The 12,767-nt window shown below is 46.0% G+C and overlaps 1 long non-coding RNA gene across 6 annotated transcripts in view; it reads left to right on the top strand.

Annotated features, from left to right (window-relative positions):
* LOC307218325 overlaps positions 1-12,767 on the top strand; it is a 259,902-nt gene that overhangs the window by 223,061 nt on the left and 24,074 nt on the right. For 3 of the 6 annotated variants that reach the window (XR_013839886.1, XR_013839888.1, XR_013839889.1), the window contains exons 2-4: positions 4,320-4,459; positions 6,997-7,129; positions 10,651-10,739. This is a non-coding gene — a long non-coding RNA (uncharacterized lncRNA). Of the gene's footprint in view, positions 1-402; positions 2,674-4,319; positions 4,460-6,996; positions 7,130-10,650; positions 10,740-12,767 lie in introns of those variants that run through there. The other 3 variants (XR_013839885.1, XR_013839890.1, XR_013839887.1) reach the window with 3 other exon arrangements.

The raw sequence follows: 12,767 nt of genomic DNA, 5'->3' as shown, positions 1-12,767 counted from the left end.
GGGGAGGAGGAGGAGGAGGAAGAGGCGCTCCCGGTGCCGAGGGAGAGCGCTGGGCGGCCAGGCTGGTTCCGCCGAGGCGGCCACGGGCTGTTGGCGAGGCGGGGATGCCCCTTCCCCTGCTTTCTGCTCTCCCCCCGTTCCTGGTACTGACCCTCACCCCGGAGCCAATATTCCTGAAATTAAGAGGAATAATTTCTCAACACGACTTCACGCCGGACTCCCACTGCTTGCGGAGAGCTTCCTGAAGCCTGGAGAGCAAGAGGGGTCAGTGCTCACCAACCCCTCTTGCTCTCCAGGCTTCAGCAAAAGCCTGCATTCACCCCATAGGACGCACACACATTTCCCCTTCATTTTTGGAGGGGAAAAAGTGCGTCCTATAGGGCAAAAAATACGGTATGTGGTATGTCATAGCAAAAGAAACCTACAATATTGTAACACTCTTTGCTCTTTCTCAGTACAGTGGTACAGTACCTTGGTTTACAAACTTAATCCATTCCAGAAGTTTGTTCTTAAACCGAACCCGTTCTTAAACCGAGGTGCGCTTTCCCTAATGTGGCCTCCCGCCACCAGTGCCCTTCCACCCTTCAGCTTCCATTCTTAGACCGAGGTAAAGTTTGCAAACCGGGACACTACTTCTTGTTTTGTGGAGTTCGTAAACTGAATAGTTTGTAAACAGGGCTGTTCTTAAACTGAGGTCTTGGGTTACAGACGCTTCAGGTTACAGACTCTGCTAACCCAGAAATAGTACCTTGGATTAAGAACTTTGCTTCAGGATGAGAACAGAAATCGCGCGGCGGTAGCGGGAGGCCCCATCAACTAAAGTGGTACCTCAGGTTAAGAACTTCCCTATACATGGCTGCCTTCCAATATCTTCTAAAAGCTGTATAGTTACTTATCTTCTTGGCTTGGGGGGTTGCATAACTCCATAGCTGCCAACATTTATCCGATTAAAATAGGGACGTCCTAAGGAAAAGTGGAACATTCTGGGATAAAATCAGAAACCAGGATGACTTCTGTAATTGCGATACTGTCCCTGGAAAATAGGGACACTTGGAGGGTCTAGAATACTCTTCTTTCTCCTTCAACCACCAAGGGGAATGCAGATTCACCATCCCATTCTTCCCCTGGCTCTTGCACCCATTCTCCTCTCCTGCCTACTTAAACAAGCAGGATGTTTGTGCTGTTCCATAGGAGATGGAAAGTGTGAGGAAGATAATATTTTGCGAAGAGCAGGGATGTAGAAGCTACATCTGAAAAATTCCTAAGCAGATAGAGAGGTCTGTGAGTTATTACCTGGTACGACTCTGGGGCAGAACACTCAAAAGCCAATTTTATGGTATTTGTCACATTCCGGTTCACGGGCGATCGAAGTCCCGGCTGCGGATGTTGGGACTGGGGGCAAGATAGCGGGGTGGGAGCAGGAACGGGAGTCCAGAAGACAGGAGACAGAAAGCCTAGATTCCGAGGGTTAGAGATCCGGGAGTCAAGAAGCCAAGGGTCCAAGAGTCAAGGAGTCAAACGCAGAAAGGCAGGAAACATGTTGTTGTGGCAAAGAGCTGAAGGGAAAATGCTGACCTTATATCCCTTCCCTGCTCTTGCCACCAGGTGCTGTCAGTTACCAATTGGCCTCACCTGTGTGGCTGTGCCTTGCCTCTTCAGAACAAACTTAGGAAGGCCCCAGTCCTGCAGAGTCCTATTGTCACAGGGCCTGGCTCTTGCACGCACACCTGACAGTACTCCCCCCCCATAGAAAAATGGGGTTCCATCCCCGGTCATGGCCCAGGCTTGTCTGGGAACCTCCGATGGAAGGCCCATACTTTGGTGGGCGTGTTCACGAAGTTGGCCGGCTCCCACGATCGTTCCTCTGGCCCGTAGCTCACCCAGTCAATTAGACAGTAGAGCTTGCCACGGAGCCATTTCGAGTCCAGAATCTGGGTGACCTGGAACTCATCATGGCCATCAACCTGGACTGGCGGTGGGGCAATGCTTCAGCTGGGATACGTGAAACACTGGGTGGATCTTCAGGGAGGGGGGAAGCTCCAACTTGTAGGCGACCGGATTGATCTGCTGTAGGCTGGTGAATGGTCCCTGGTCCACCTTAGCCGACGGACGTCCAGTGCGGTGGTGCTCCAACGACAGCCAGACCTTATCCCCAACCTGGAACGCGGGCCCCTGCTGGCGCTGCCGATCTGCTTGCGCCTTATAATCTGCCTTGGCTCTCTCTAGGTGCCGTATCAGGTCAGCTTGTGTTTCCTGGATGTGGGAGAACTGATCAATGGCGGAAGGCACGAGAGACGCCGCCGGTAGTTAGCGTAGAAAGGGCTCTGTCCCGTGGAGGCATGGCAGGTGTTGTTATAGGCAAACTCAGCCAGTGGCAGAAGGTCCACCCAATCGTCCTGATGGTAGCTCAGGAACCAGTGGAGAGATTGCTCCAGGACTTGATTAACCCTCTCCATCTGGCCATGTGTTTCAGGGTGGTATGCGGAAGAGAGGCGCCTCTCAATACCCAGTCCCTTGAGGAAGGCCGCCCAGAACCGGGACGTGAACTGGGGACCCCTATCGGAGATCACCGCATCCGGGAGCCCATGTAGCCGGAACATGGGTTCAAGAAACAAGTGGGCTGTCTGTTGCGCTGTGGGGAGGCTTCGAGCTGGGATGAAGTGTGCCATCTTGGTGAGTGAATCCACCACCACCAGAATGACCAACTGTCCTTTGGACACAGGGAGGTCCACGATGAAGTTCATAGAAAGTGTTGACCATGGCCTGTGGGGGGTGGGTAACGGCTGGAGGAGCCCCAAGGGTCTCTGCCATGGCACCTTGGTCCAATCAAAAGTCTCACAGGACCGCACGTACTACTTAATGTCCGCCCGAACCCCTGGCTACCAGAAAGCTCAAGCCAATAGCTGCAGTGTCTGTGTGTATGCCCCATGTCTGGCAGTTCACGCATCATGGGACTGCTCAAGGACCTGGGTCCGGAGCGGCCCCTCTGGAATTTAGAGCCGGCTGCGATGATACACACACCCATCCCGGACATCAAACGGTGCACCCCCCAGTTCCGAAGGCACCGGGCTAGTATCCAACCAGGCCTTGGTGAACGGATCCTGTCGCCGCGCCCTGCCTCTTCAGAACAAACTTAGGAAGGCTCCAGTCCTGCGGTCCTATTGGTCACAGGGCCTGGCTCCTGCACGCACACCTGACAGTATTAGCCTGTTTTAGCATGTCCTGCCTGTGTTAAAGTGGTATGGGAAGCAGCAATGGTGCCACTCTCATTATATGAGAATTGACCCTTCGTCAGGTCTCAATTCAGCATGAGAATAATAGAGCATTTGGAAGGGCTGGGAATATATTTTTAGATTGTTACCAAGCCTGCACGTGTTGACGTGTCCTAGTGCACATGTCTCCATTCACATGTTTCACAAACACATGCTTCCTATGGCAACCAATGCCTGAGGCCTGCGTCAGTAGCTTAAAAGGTAAAGGTACCCCTGCCCGTAAGGGCCAGTCTTGCCAGACTCTAGGGTTGTGCGCTCATCTCACTCTAGAGGCCGGGAGCCAGCGCTGTCCGCAGACACTTCCGGGTCTCGTGGCCAGCGTGACAAACTGCATCTGGCAAGCCAGCACAGCACACGGAACGCCGTTCTCTTCCCGCTGGTAAGCGGTCCCTATTTATCTACTTGCACCCGGGGGTGCTTTCAAACTGCTAGGTTGGCAGGCGCTGGGACCGAAAGATGGGAGCGCACCCCGCCATGGGGATTCGAACCGCCGACCATACGATCGGCAAGTCCTAGGTGCTGAGGTTTTACCCACAGCACCACCCACGTCCCTGCGTCAGTAGCTTACACTTCATTATAGTGGCAGGGCTGTATAAGGGTGTTTTTAGGCATATGGCAGGGTGAAATGGAGGCCCAGATGCATCAGGGAAATGTTTGAATACAAAAGGCTTGGGCAGAGTGATAGCTAGGAGATGGAGAGAAAAGGAAGTAATAAAACACTAATTCATACCTTCCAACATCACTCAGATGAAAATCAGGACATTTTCATCTGAGGAATGCAAGGTGTTTCTGACTGGGGGGAAAGGGTGGTGGAGGAAATAGGTGCACACTTACTCAGTACATGCTCAGAGGCAGTACTGACATCTCTTCATTACCTCACACATAACCGGATGAGACCCTAGCACTGGGCATCAGCCCTTGTTCCCTTTCCTCCTGCCCTCTCATCCATCTTGCTAGTTGTTCAGGACTCAACCATTGCTGTTGCCAGCTCCAATCTGCACTGCAGCCCTTTTAATCCCTGCCCCCCCCCCCCCGTCTCTCTGAAAGGTGCCCTGGTGAGTGACATAATCATGCCGGATCATCAAGCTTGCAGATCACCAAATTGCGAGGGGAAGAGAGGCAAGATCCATGCAGATCTGATCCAAAGAACCAACCTTGGAGAGTCCAATCCACTGCGTGGATGGCAGGTGAGTCTCAGGCCCTGCGTGGCCTCTGCGATCTGCTGTTGCCACTCTCTCACTCACTGCCAGGGCAGCACTGTGAGAGGGGAACAAAGCCTTGAAATTGGGACACCCCAATTTCAAATCAGAAGCTTGACCTCATGGGCATAACTAGGATTTTTGTTAGGGGGGACATGCCTTTTATTGTGGGGGGCAGAACCTCAGTTTTTATTGGTTTTTATTGATTTAAGGGGGGCAGCTGCCCCTCCCTGCCCCACCCCCACCCCCTTGGCTATGCCCATGCTTCATCCATCAAAACTTAGGAAATATTCCCTGAGAAAATTACATATTATTTTAGCACACAGAACAATCACAAAAAGTCATCTCTGGCTCTCCTCATTACTCCAAATATTTCCTCTACAAAAGGAGATATCTTGGAGAACACTTCCCCAATAGTTCTTTCACTTTCAAATCTTGCCTTAAGGGCATATTTATGTATGAATAGGGTGGGTCAGTGACCTAGATGCAATAACTAAAGTATTTACCATCTCAAAAGAATGGTCAGACTGCCCAGGTAATGCAATCAGTAAAACTTTATCAGGTATTCTGGAAGACAGAAGAGAAGCCTCATACTCATATTTCTGTTGGAGACCACTTTACAGATGCAGAATGGTGGACTTCAGTTCCCAACACAGTAGAAGATTCAGATGTTTTAAGGACCGCAGGGCCAAATACAAAAATCAGGAGGTTGTGCAATTGAATGCTTTGCCAATTTGTGGTTATCAGTAAGCTACAGTTTTTCCTCAGATCTGAAAAGAGGACAAAATCTCAATTAACTGGTTTAACTTGACCAGCGTTCTAACCCCTGCCCAGATAAATGTACAACTTCCAATTTTTAAACAAGGGTTGCCCCAGGGTGTGCATAAAATGTCATTGTTAATCTGTCCCAAGACTTTTCTTGGAGCTAAAATGAACAGTAGGGTGTCAGCCTTCCCTGGCTATACTTAGATCTGAGGACACCTCAGTAAGAGAGCACATAAAAAGATTAAAAATGGCAGATCCCTGTAGCAATTGAGTGCCCACCAACAGTATGGTGCAGTTCCAGATAAGGAAATACAACACCAATACCCCCACTTCATCTGTTGGTAACTGCATTATTTGGAGGGATAGCTGAGGGGAGGGAGCCATTGAGAACCTTACAAAATATTGATTCATTTGGAATATTGGTGTGAAAAGTACTGAGAAATTCCTCTCAAGACATACATAAAATGGGGGAGCACTTTCATTGTGAGCACTTTAATCTTGCTCACTTAAGTGATCCATTACACATACTGATTATTGTGGGATTATTCACATATACTGCAGTAACTCTGGTGGGAGTACCATAACTTCCCCTGATGGGAGTATATTTAGCTTGATTTGTTTCTGATTACCTGCACTAGTGCTGTGCGCTCAGAGTGAAGTTGATATAAGCACATATTTGTGGGGCATGAGCAAAACTCCAGTTGAACTGAACTTCTGATAATACCTTTGAACTTGCTTCAATTTGCTGAGTTGCTTTTTAGAGACATGAGCCTCCCCTGGCTTGGTAATCCAAGGAGTACTTTACCCTCCCATCTTTCTCTTGAAATTCCACACATTTGTCCTCACTTTATATATATATATAAAAGCCTTAGCTCATGGAGCCTTTGCTCTAGCCATGACCCCAGTGAATAAAGTGAAGGCAATCTTTGAAGAAAGGATGGGATAGGATAGTGCTTTATTATTTAGTGTTGTGAGGTTCATTTATTGCTGCTGTCAGAGCAGAACTGCAGACCGGTGGCAAGTGAATTCATCACAGAAATGGTATTCAGGGGTGGTAGCTGCTAAATACTTCAGATCAAGTAGAACATCTGTGTTGAATTCAGAAAATGTATTCCTAACACTTTTAGGTCACTGCATCCAAAATGGTGGTAGTGAGCTTGAAATCTGGCATGTTCATTAGACTTTCTTGTGGTTCACACCATATATTGTTCATTACATTAATGTATGCCCCACTCTTCTTCTCATCAATAGTTTTTTTAGACAGGCTGTCACTGTGCACTGAGTAAATAGAGGAGAAAGGCTTGAAATGGATTCAGCTAACCAGCAGTGGATCTTCTCATTCTGACCTGATCTCTCCAGGATGGGCTATTCTCTTACCATTTTGCTATCTCGTTTGGAATTGCTATCTGATTGAAGAACAGTCATTTATAGATAAGACTAGTGGTAGATAGAAGAGTTTCAGTTTCATGTCTGGATAGTGGATTTTCTCCACCCCCAAGCAATTTTCTACTTGCCAAAAATAATTAGCATGTTAGTACTCTGCTGCTGTACTAAACCAGTCATTAAAGCAACAGAAGAAGGATGTATGTACAGCTTTTCTGGAAGCATTGATGGCTTGCCCTGCATAAAGAATCCAGAGAACCATAGTACACTTCAGGACTAAAAACAAGCATTTTGAAAATAGGCCCCAAGACTGGGTCCATTATTTCCTCTACACATTTCAATTTATTTACTTACTTATTTATCTATATTCCTTTCAGCTGTATGCAAAATATGAAAATGAAAGGAAATTGTTCAGACCTGGGGAGTAATAAGCTTATTCTAATTATTCTCCCTGCATCTGGGCAGAACTAAATCTAGCATCCACTGAGCCCCACTGGGACCAATTTGCAGGTGAGGTAAAATGCCTCCTCTCACAGCTGCTTGCCTTACCTGAGCAGACATAAAGTGGGAATTAGCAAAAAATGGAGAACATCTAAACTCCTGAGAAATAAGAAGTGGACATATGGAATATGGAAACTAAACTTGGTTATCAAGAGCTCAGAGTTACTTATTTTGTCACCAAATATCATCTTCCTCAGTTTAATTCTACCAGACAGGCAGTCTGGTATCCTGTTGTTGTTTAGTCGTTTAGTCGTGTTCGACTCTTCGTGACCCCATGGACCAGAGCACGCCAGGCACTTCTGTCTTTCACTGCCTCCCGCAGTTTGGTCAGACTCATGTTTGTGGCTTCGAGAACACTGTCTAACCATCTCATCCTCTGTCGTCCCCTTCTTCTTGTGTCCTCAATCTTTCCCAACGTCAGGGTCTTTTCCAGGGAGTCTTCTCTTCTCATGAGGTGGCCAAAGTATTGGAGCCTCAGCTTCACGATCTGTCCTTCCAGTGAGCACTCAGGGCTGATTTCCTTAAGAATGGATACGTTTGATCTTCTTGCAGTCCATGGGACTCTCAAGAGTCTCCTCCAGCACCATATTTCAAAAGCATCAATTCTTCGGCGATCAGCCTTCTTTATGGTCCAGCTCTCACTTCCATACATCACTACTGGGAAAACCATGGCTTTAACTATACGAACCTTTGTTGGTAAGGTGATGTCTCTGATTTTTAAGATGCTGTCTAGGTTTGCCATTGCCCTTCTCCCAAGGAGCAGGCGTCTTTTAATTTCGTGACTGCTGTGGAGCCCAAGAAAGTAAAATCTCTCACTGCCTCCATTTCTTCCCCTTCTATTTGCCAGGAGGTGATGGGCCCAGTGGCCATGAGCTTCGTTTTTTTGATGTTGAGCTTCAGACCATATTTTGTGCTCTCCTCTTTCACCCTCATTAAAAGGTTCTTTAATTCCTCCTCACTTTCTGTCTGGTATCCTAGTATATTCTAATGTCAAACTCAGTGTAGACTCTTATGTAGCCAGAACAGCACCATCCACACACAGGAGGGAAGTATCAGCAGGCTCAGAGAAAACACAAGGTTTTCAGAGATATTTTTTTTAATGAGTAAATCCCCCTGTAAGAAGGGGGGAGAGCTCAGGGGCTACAGAAGGATAATTTCCTGAGATTTTTAATAAATGGAAAACTGGAGAGGGGCTGACTAGAATCCAGACAGATGCACTCCACACTGCAGTTTTGTTGCAGGTCCCAACTGTAGATAAACATTATCATATGTCTAGTATGGCAAATAATTTATAATAGTTATCCCATATATCTTCACAGCAGTTCTTTGAAGTAGGTCATGGTTAACTTAGCTTTACAGATGGGTAGAAATGTAGTGTTGGAGGATACCTAGTGTGCATAGTTGATAGGAAAACCTTGTCTGTCCATGCACATTGGACAGCCTACAGCTAATAAATGGTCAACTCTGTTCAATAGGGTTGCCTGATCTCTATCTGCAGAATACAGTAAAATTGCATCTTAGGCACATTTACTTTGTGCAATTTCAGCTATATGCAGTTGAAGGCAGGCTGGTTGAAATTGCACAAGTTAAATTCAAGCAAGCTAGAGACCTTAAAAGCTCTCTTTGCACCAGGTCCACTTAAGGTTACTTGGTGGATAAAGAGTTTTTAAACTCTCTGCCTTGCTTGGGTGGCAAGGCCTTTTTAGTGTGCCTGCTTTGGGATGTGCTTACAAGAGCTCATAGGAATTCAGATGGGCCTGTGAGATCTTGCATGAGTATCCTAGAGCCATCTGAGTTCGCATGCGAACTCACACAAGCATTGCACAGCTGGCCTTTTCTCACAAGCAAGGCAGAGAGCTCAAAAGCTCTTTATGCGCCAGGTAACCCAAGTGGGGACGCAGGTGGCGCTGTGGGTTAAAGCCTCAGCGCCTAGGGCTTGCCGATCGAAAGGTCGGCAGTTCGAATCCCTGCGGCGGGGTGCGCTCCCGCTGCTCGGTCCCAGCGCCTGCCAACCTAGCAGTTCGAAAGCACCTCTGGGTGCAAGTAGATAAATAGGGACTGCTTACCAGCGGGAAGGTAAACGGCATTTCCGTGTGCAGCTCTGGCTCTGGCTCTGGCCAGAGCAGCGATGTCACGCTGGCCACGTGACCCGGAAGTGTCTCCGGACAGCGCTGGCCCCTGGCCTCTTAAGTGAGATGGGCGCACAACCCCAGAGTCTGGCAAGACTGGCCCGTACGGGCAGGGGTACCTTTACCTTTACCTTTAACCCAAGTGGAACCTGTGTATAACGAGCTCTTAAGCTCTCTGACTTGCTTGGGGGCAAGGCCTGCTCAGTACACTAGCTCTGGGATGCTTGTATGAGCTCAGAACAAGCTAATGGACAGGCTTGCTCTTAAGATTCTATAAATATTAAAGATAGAGTAACATGCATCATCACTGGGTGTGTGTGCAAGGGGAGCTGTGGAATAGGAGAGAGGAGGATGCGGCGTGGGGTGGTCTGTGTGCAAGAGAGAGTTTGAAAAGGACAAAGGAATAGTTAGGTGAAATGAGTGATTAATTAAACAGAATTAAATTAATACACAAACACACATACTAGTTATTGAAAACAGTAAATGGCAAGCATAATCTTAGGGCACATTTTCTGCTTTCAGTCTGACAGGAGAGAATGTCTCTTCTAAAATGATGTCATACATCTAAAAAAGTAGGTGGGTTTGCTCCAGAACTATTGTTTTTACTCATATACAAATATAATAGATGAGCAGACAAAACATATGATTAATTATTCAACTGAGTGAGCTGTACCAATAAACTCACAATTTTCAGATGCTTGCTCTCTTAACAAAATCATCCAAGCTGTTGTCTTCTGCACATATACCAAGGAATCAGCTCTATTGAATAAACATATGATTGCACTGTCAGTTATTAGGTTTTGCTTTTGGAACTAATAGTACATCTATGTGTAAATGTAACAGTAGAACAACTAAACAGAAAGGCACCACATCCAATTTTCCATACCAGGAGGTGGCTTTTCAGTGAGGTGGTTTGGAATAGTTTCAGAACAGTGCCACTTTGCATATTCAAATCATGCTCACTAATAGCTAATCTCTCAGTGCATGAGTCAAACTGGAAGAGAGAACTGATAATGCTTAGCTAGGGGTTTGAACCTGCTCACACTTCCACTTGCTGGCTTTGCTGCTGCTGCTGCTGCAGCAGCTGCAAACGATAGGTTTTTTTTTAAGGATGCTAATAGATTTTTCAAAGGCTGCATATAACTGTTTTAATTGTTTCACTTTAATCACATTACATATTAATATTGTATTATTCGTTCTGTAAGCTGTACAGAGAATGTATGTTGATGGGTGGTCATAAAAATAAGGTTGCTAAATAGAGAGAAACCTATTGAATATTGGGTGGTGACTTTTGATAACACGAGCAATAGCTAAAGCACTGTCTTCTAGAATCCTGCTGAGACTAAGGCAGCTGCTTTTCCACCTGCAATAACATTGCTTCTTGTTTCACTGCAGCCCCAGCAGGTGTATCCAATTGGTATAAATTAGCTAAGGCACAACAGTAGACCTTTGCTTGATACAGCAGGAGTTCTGAAGCTGAGGTTTGCAAGGTAAGTGCTGCTTTTTCCTTGTTCTGCTCCCTGTGGATTTTGAATTTAGTCACCTATAGGAAACCATCTGAAGCAATGCATACCATGTGGGTTCTCATAATAGTCAGTAGTGAGCAGGCTGCAGAGAGGGATGAGCTAGGGCATACAGCTCAAGTCATGCAAGACTCCTTGTATTTCATGGGCAAATATCATGGGTCAGGCTGTGCAGTCTTAATAGTCTACTTGACTGCAGCATATCTACACCTGAAGGACAATTGACAATGGTCCCCCACCCTGGTCCTGGGTTAGAGAAAGCATAAAAAACCCTCATACTTAATGAGATGGAGAGTGGGCGGATGCAGACTCTCAGCTTCTGAATTGCCACACAATTATTACTATAACAGATGTACAGCACAAGAGGCATGTTTTTTAAATGCTATACTGAACATTTAAGTTGCACAGAGGGAAGGAAAAAGGTCAGAGGTGAGTGATGGCAGTGGAGGAGGAGATAGCATGAGGTTGTACTGATTCTAATTTAAGAGACTGGTGCTGAGGAGGGAGAAGGAATTGTACTATTGTCACCCGTGATTTATTGAGCCAGGTTTCTGAAATGATAAGTGTGAATGGGGGCTTTATTCCAATACAAATAGCAGATCAAGACCATGATCTGGATTGGAACCGTCCTGGCAGGCGGCCTGTTATTCTTTAAAAATATAAACACATCTGCTAATATTGTAAATGGTACTGCATTTAGTCTGGCCCTTAAGATGATTTTGGATGGATATTAGATAGTCCTAGTTTAATAGCTCAATGAATAGTTAGGACAACAAAATGTTAATCCATGTTTGGAAGCGTGCCAGCTCTTTGTATAAGTTGCTGGAAGCATACAGCAGGTTAAATCTTTGTGCTTTGCTTTCTGGAGACTGTTGGCTGGCATCTGTTGGAAGAAGCAGGGTGCTGGACTGGATAGACTTTTGGTCTAATCTTGCAGAGATCTTAGGTTCTTATGAAACAGTGAACGGTGTTCCTCACTACTGTCTCTTTTCCTTCCTACTCTTTCTGCAATGCAAACTAAGGTGACATAAATAACAGCTAAAATGCACAAAATGCAGCTCATTTTGCATTTTTTGCTGGAAATTGGATCCTGACAACCTGAGCCAGATGCTGTTTCTCTCCAGTCTTAGTGGAGCTTTGTCCCTGGCTTGAGTGGATGATGTTGCCCTAAGCAGCTATTTGCTAAGTTTTGTTGATGAGATGCCTTGACTGCACATATTACACAATGAGTGTACTGAGTAGGGACATTAAATTGCCTTTAATTGGAGCTTGACTTCTTCTGTTCCTTTTGGTTGCTCTGGCAACTAAAGGCAATTGAGTCTATGCCTGATAGTTAATGAGGGGACACTGCTATTCTCAATTCCTGATGAATCATTATAGCACTTCCCCATGTGCCACAAACTTTGGCGTGTATCATCTAAAAGCCATTCTTGATTATGACCTACAGTATCAGAATGTTCCCACCCTTTCCTCCATATTTCCTTGGGGTTATGGATCTGAATTTCACATAAAGGCCACCTGAGCTTTTATTTAAAACTGTCCCCTTATTCTGCAGCCTTCTCACTGATCTTCACTTGCTGGCTCTGTCAAGCCTTTTTAAATTTTGATTTCCCCAAAATGTCCTCCAACATCACTGGTGCATAGGGTGCATAGGTAGAGGTGGGTGAATAGTCCTACAGAGGAAAGGTTGTGTGTTTTCAGTTTGCAAACTGAAAAGCTAACACATGCAGAACTCAAATCCATCCAGCAAATCAGTTTACATGTAGGCTAAACTGAGTTTGAATGCCAGAAAAGATTATAGTGGAAGGAAAGACCTGCCTTTCTTGAGCAGGCTAAAGACTGGTTAATTACCCAAAGCCACTAGAAGATACTGCTCCTGCTAGCTGATGTCTTCATGTATTTCTCCCTTCAAGTAACATTGTTGTTTCCCCTTTACTTTTTAGTTTTAATACAGGGATGGGGAACTTGTCATCCTCCAGGTGTTTTTGGACAGAG

The sequence above is a fragment of the Podarcis cretensis genome (genome assembly GCF_951804945.1).
Source record: "Podarcis cretensis genome assembly, chromosome: 6".
Taxonomy (NCBI): domain Eukaryota; kingdom Metazoa; phylum Chordata; class Lepidosauria; order Squamata; family Lacertidae; genus Podarcis; species Podarcis cretensis.
Note: the sequence above shows the minus strand (reverse complement) of the source record. Positions and strands in the feature narration are given on the sequence as shown.